The sequence below is a fragment of the Saccostrea cucullata genome, unplaced genomic scaffold, assembly GCF_032062105.1.
Source record: "Saccostrea cucullata isolate Sc308-1 unplaced genomic scaffold, CSIRO_AGI_Scuc_v1 ctg21260, whole genome shotgun sequence".
NCBI lineage: Eukaryota > Metazoa > Mollusca > Bivalvia > Ostreida > Ostreidae > Saccostrea > Saccostrea cuccullata.
In genome coordinates this window covers 1-6,916 of record NW_026936048.1, presented here as the reverse complement: position 1 = coordinate 6,916, position 6,916 = coordinate 1, and the positions used below count along the sequence as shown (strand labels likewise).

The following is a 6,916-nucleotide window of genomic DNA, read 5'->3' as shown; positions in this document are numbered from 1 at the left end:
TAAAATTATTGTAAGATTCAACAATCTGTAATGTTTTTGTTTATATATGTAGATATGCTACAGTTGTTAATAAAATAGGAATATCATTTTTGTTTATTTGATAAGCCCTAACCATGGTACCTGATTAGCACCCTTATCTTGGAAGTCTAATTAGTGTCCTTATTAATATGGCGCTTATCAGATGCGAAATGTATCAAGTGTCTTGACACCTAACAGTGGTGCAGAGGCCCTAATACTTGGAGCCGATTGCCAGGAATCCTTACAATGCGAAGGTCATTTACATGTATGAGCAGTACCCGCATAAATTTGAAACAATTTGAAATAATAGTTATTGAGGAATAAAGCTTACACACCTACATAAATGAATTACACTGAACATGTTTATTTAATCACAATTATCTTGGGTTTTTTGTGATTGATACTGGCTCCCATATTTATTTTCTATACAGAAAATTAAAATTGAATTAATCATATTTTACCAGAATTAGTTTTAAATAGATCTATTCATTATACATCATGGCCGATTTCCACACTATCGGGATACTCTAACGGCATTTTTAAAACGTACCGTATAAGTAGAATTTTTAGCGAGGACTTAATTTTGGCATTATTAGCGAGAGTGCTGACATCGCTAAAATTGAATATCGCTAAAAATTAATTGTGTATTATTTGCATCAGCTTCTTTAGTTAGCATTTTAAAATCGCTAAATTTACTTCTCGCTAAAAATAAAATACCAGATTTTAGGTAGAAATCGCTAAATTTGCGTCCCGCTAAAATTTCCACTTATACGGGTATTAGGGCTTTTGAAAAATCCGTTGCTAATTTTGCCAAGTAATATTTTTCAGTATTGATTATTCTTTACTGACATGTTAATTTAAAAATTATTGTTTTATTTGTAAATTGCATTAGTGACCAGTATAGAATCCTAAGATTATGTTCAACATTAATTAATCTTGAAAGAAATTTATACACATTTCATTTATCTTTTTTATGCATCACATTTTTTACATAGATTGAAATTAGGGTCATTGTTTATTGAGCAGCATGTTCAATGATGTGTAACACTGATACGTGTACCCAAAGAACATGCATGATTGATTTTCTGCCCAAAGGCGATTGAAACCACAGGTGTTTATACCATTTTATTCATACACATTATCGGCCAGGTAAACAAAAGCAAAACAAAAAAGAAATAAATCATAATTCCAGGTATTACAGGTTTTCAACTGTTTATTAATTTTTTTTAATTTACTCTTTTAATAACTTATTCATAAATTTAAAACTAATTCATCTGTAAATTCCCGTATAATTGTTCACATTGCTTATATTACGGAAGAATGGTGGCATAATTTTATTTCATGTCATAAAATAAATTGTTAGATTTTTATTTGAGGGTTGTATGTAATACCCTTTTAGCGTGGTGCTTGTAAAACGTGTAGCCTTTTCAATTAAAATATCTTATATCTAAATGTAATGATTTTTTAAATAGTGCCAAATGAAAATTTTGAGTATTTAATTCTAGATTTTATAAGAAAAGAAATCTACATGTAGATACTTTTTCTCATCACTACTGAATTAAATATCCCCTTAGATTCCAAAAAATCCCCTGTTGTCCCCCTGTCAGTCACTGACATTTTCCTGTCTCTCCCTGACTTTCTCCTATGATCCCCTGTCGTTATCCCTGCTCTCCCTGTCCAGACCCTGTCGTCCCCTGTCGTTGCCCCTGCCTTCCCTGTCTACTCCCTGTCGTCCCCTGACATTCTCTGCTCTCCCTGTCCAGTCCCTGTCGTCCCCTGTCGTTGTCCCTGCCTTTCCTGTCTACTCCCTGTCGTCCCCTGACATTTATTTTGGCCAAGAAAAGGAGTATAAAAAATATTTTTGTTGCATTTAAGAGTGAAAAATGATATACTCAGTAGTCTTGAAAACTTTATTTATTTATTTATTTATTTTTGAAAATATAGATTTAGTAAAATGTTAACACATCTTTAAATTCCTTAACTAAATCCCCTGTAATATAGTTTCTATAACTTGTATCAATGTGATTTTTTTTTTAGCTTGGTCGCATTTCGGGGGGAGAATTGCATAGATTCTAAAGAAGAAATAAATTACCAATTTATTGCATCTTGTGATGCTAGACGGCATATACATTGTACTTTATGAACCTTTTATATATATTTATAAACTTTTTTATTTGATCTACTTTGAAACATCTTTGAGCGTGATAACTGTCTTTGTAAAAGAACTAGATTTAAACATTTGGGAATACATTATCAAATCTATGAATGGGATTTTTTCCCCAAAGAATTAAATGAATAGAAAACAAATTGAAGGAATATATATAAAAGATATATAAATACAGTAATAAAAAAACGTCTTAGTAATAAATAAAAAATTATTAAATAAATTATTAATCTATTTAATTCATTTATTTTCTTATGTGAATAAATCTTCAAATAGACTGAATTAAGAATGAATAAATAAATAGATAAATAAATAAATAATGAGAATTATATTACTTTTTTTTTTAATTTATCAATCATTTATATCCCCAAAATTTGATTTATTAATTTTAGTTTATTTATTTGCTGAACTATGCTACAAAGTATTTTATTAGCATATTAAATCGACTTTTCATTACTTTAAGTCCATGATGATTATCAAAATAAACGTCTCATTATGACCAATATTAATCTGTCAATTAGATTTTTGATACATTGATTTTTTTAAAAATCGGTTTTCAAAACCCTAACACGGTTCTGAACGAACATCAAAGCCATTGATGTTTACAATTAATTAACTCGGGGCACACGGTCATGACACCTATTATCTTTTTCAGTGACCGCAATACCTTATTTTTGTTGTGGCTGGACGACCGTGCGTAGATTGCAGCTGTTTGAAATAACAATTTTTCTTTGTATGAGAACTGATTTTCTCAATCAAAACAAACTAAAAGTATCAAAGAAATTATTGATGGGTAAAGATTGTGCATAATGAGACGATTATTTTGATATCCATCATGGAAGTAAAATAATTAAATGTAGTTTAAATATGCTTCAAAAATACTTTGACACATTTTTTTTTATCTATTGTTAACATCGAATAAGCCAAACAAATCTAATTTTCAGGTATATTCTTATTAAATTTGTTTGTAACGTCAATTTCAAAAATTAAAAAAGTTTGTTTTTATAATGATTAGATGCATGCAGTTAATAAGTTGATTTGTTTTTAATTTACTAAGTACTTCAATCAATTTATTGGTTTTAAACACTAAAATATTCAAAACTGAACCAGTACCCATGTTTTTTTTTTTATTTTTTTTATTTTTTTTTATTTCTAAAAAAGTACAGAGTCACTCCAGTTGTGAGAGGAATTAAACAGATTACAGAGAAATAAATACATAGTACATGTATATGAATAAAGTAAAATAAATGATTAAATAAATAATTATTACAAAAAATATCAATCAATTTTACTATTTATTTTCAAATTAAATTTTAAAATTAAAAATACAAAAGAAATTGTTCAATGAATTATATCCGCAAGAAATTGTTTTTCTTTTTTTTTCAGTCTTATTATTTTTTTTTTATTTATAGCGGTCAGTGAGAAAGACAATAGGTGTCATGACTGTTCATGTACCCTAAGTTAATTACTGGTAGACATCAATGGCTTTGATGTTATTTCAGAACCGTGTTAGTGTTTGAAAAAACGATTTTTAATCAAATCAATGTATCAAAAATCTAATTGACAGATTAATATTGTGCATAATGAGACGATTGTTTTGATATCCATCACGGACTTAAAATAATAAAAAGTTGTTTTAATATGCTTTTAAAATACTTTGTAGCACATCTAAGGATGCAACTGTTTATGTAAAATAAAACTAAAGAAACACAATGTCTGGCAGATATAAATGATTGATTAATTTTTTCGTATTTTCAATTTCAAAAGTAAATAAATATATTGATATTTTATTAATAATTTTCATACTATTCATTTCTTTAATTTTATTTATTTACTATGTATTTATTTCGCTGTGATCTGTTTTATTCATTAAATATTGGTTTGACTTCGTACAATTTGTAAAATAAAAAAAGAAAAGAAAAGAAAAAAGAGAGAGACAGCACGGGACACTGGTGCATTTTGGAATAATTAAGTTTTTAAAATCAATACAATAAGTGATTTTAAATAGTATATAAATAATTAAAAAAAAAAACTTATTAACTGCACTTATTTATTTATCATAAAAACAATCGTTTTTTTTTTTTTTTTTTTAAATTGACGATACAAACAAATTAAATAATCAAATACCCGAATATGGGATTTGTTAGGTTTATTTTATGTAAAATTATTTACGATAAGATATGTGTCAAAGTATTTTTGAAGCATATTAAAACTGCTTTTTATTATTTAACTTCCATGATGGATATCAAAATAATCGTCTCATTATGCGCAATCTTTACCCGTCAATAGTTTCTTTGATACATTTATTTTGTTTTGATTGAAAAAAAAATTAGGTTCTCAAAGCGAAAATGTTATATTTAACAGCTGCAAACTGTACACGGACGCTCTGAACACAAAATAAACAAGGTATAGCGGTCAGTGAGAAAGATAATAGGTGTCATGACTGTGTACCCCGAGTTAATTACTGGTAGACATCAATGGCTTTGTTGTTCTTTCAGAACCGTGTTAGGGTTTGAAAAACCGATTTTTAATCAAATCAACGTATCAAAAATCTAATTGACATATTAATATTGTGCATAATGAGACGATTTCTTTGATATCCATCACGGACTTAAAATAATAAAAAGTCGTTTTAATATGTTATTAAAATACTTTGTAGCACATCTAAGGATGCAACTGTTTATGTTAAATAAAACTTAAGAAACACAATTTCTGACAGATATAAATGATTAATTATTTTTTTGTATTTTCAATTTCAACAGTAAATAAATATATTTTTTTACTTTTTTATTAATAATTTTCATATTATTCATTTATTTTATTTTATTTATTTACTATGTATTTATTTCGCTGTAATCTGTTTTATTCATTAAATATTGGTTTGACTTCGTACCATTTGTAAAATAAAAAAAGAAAAGAAAAAAGAGAGAGACAGCACGGGGTACTGGTGCATTTTGGAATAATTAAGTTTTTAAAATCAATACAATAAGTGATTTTAAATAGTATATAAATAATTAAAAAAAAATAAACTTATTAACTGCACTTATTTATTAATCATAAAAACAATCTTTTTTTTTTATTTTCAAAATTGATGATACAAACAAATTAAATAATCAAATACCCGAAAATGGGATTTGTTAGGTTTATTTTATGTAAAATTAGTTTCGATAAAATATGAAAAAATTAGAAAAAAAAGTTGATTGGTCTCGAATAAAATTTCAACAGCTCAAATAAAAAATATTGATGTTAGATTTACAGTAAAACTCGCTTAGAACGAACACGAATATTGCAAATTTACGGATATAGCGAAGGTATCTGGGATCCCCAGCTATATAAATATAACGGATTCTTTATACGGATTTAATGAATTACGGATATAGCTGTGTTTTTCTACTAAGCAATCTGTGAAATTGATTTGAAAACCATTTTCATGTATATGCAGGCGTTGAAATATACAAGGAGAAACGTGTGTTAACGTGACGTCACAATGAGACTGCAGCGACGTTGTTAAAATGCTAGCTCGCTTCATGCAATATGCATACGTGACAACTCTGTGTGATTTACACACCAATAACTCACACTAAACTTAAAAACATGCCTTACGTAATTTCACAGGTCCCGACGATTTCGTTATAACTGAGCTTTACTGTATAAGACTTTTAGACGACTTACCTGTTGTTTTTGTTTGCACGTAGCCCACCAAACATTCACGGGTAGGACAACCGTCCAATGTACACTTATAACCAACGTCACATGAAGCAGGACAACTGAACGAGGTTGTACAATCCACTTTGTGTTGTATTACGACTTCATGTGTGGCGTACCCTATAATTTAGAAGGTCTGCTTTTTTCACAAATGCATTTTAATGTATATGTTCACCATGAATGTATTGAATTTGGAATGTACAATATTTTTCAGAAATACATTTTACAACTAATTATTAGCCCCATATTAATTCATGTATATAATAAAAAGGCATAAATTTATGTAGTTTTATATTTTCAAGTTTTCTGTTTTAAGAATTGAAATCCATTGTCCCTTTTCCTATCTGATCAGAACCTAATATAACGAACTGAGATTCAGCCCTTGTTATTGCAGTATATTTTTTTTATCAAGTTAGGAATGAAGATCGGGGCAGTTTTTCTCCTTTAATGACATTAATCAGCATGATTTATCTGCATGTAATTTTTATCATTAATTTTCTGTATGTATCTCTGGTTCAATATTAACCTGAGGGTAGAGCACAATCACACGTAGGACACCCATCTGTTCCGCATTTATATCCCACACTGCAGCCATAATTACAGGTCAGGCTAAGACAGGTTAAGGTCACGACCTGTTGAACTACATAAAAAGCACAATGTTAAATATAACTCGGTAGGTTTTCGTAGCAAGTAAAAAGTAAAACATATACTGGAGGAAGTTAATAGTGAGTAAGTGTATGATAGTTGTAATTAATTATATGCTTGTTTATAAGACTGAGTATTGCCAAACGGCGCTACGACGTACGTAGCTTGAGTGCTTGGAAAAAATTAACAACAGAAGTAATTAGAATGATATTCAATTTAGATTTAGAATTTATTTTAAAAACAATAATTAAAGCGATGTAAAGATCCCACTCACCGTATGTTACAGAGGGCTTTATACATATACACGTCCCATAACCATCTTTTCCTGTTTCCCCAATCTGGTAGTTTGATCCGCACCTTTCTAGACAAATCTGTTCTGTTTGG

The 6,916-nt window shown here is 28.5% G+C and overlaps 1 long non-coding RNA gene across 1 annotated transcript; it reads right to left on the bottom strand.

The window, feature by feature from the left end:
- Positions 1-5,567: 5,567 nt before the first annotated feature.
- Positions 5,568-6,867, bottom strand: LOC134244650 (uncharacterized). Its single transcript, XR_009987264.1, has 3 exons — positions 6,807-6,867; positions 6,414-6,527; positions 5,568-6,007 (listed from the first exon to the last, which is right to left on the bottom strand). It is a non-coding gene; the product is annotated as an uncharacterized LOC134244650 (long non-coding RNA).
- Positions 6,868-6,916: the final 49 nt, after the last annotated feature.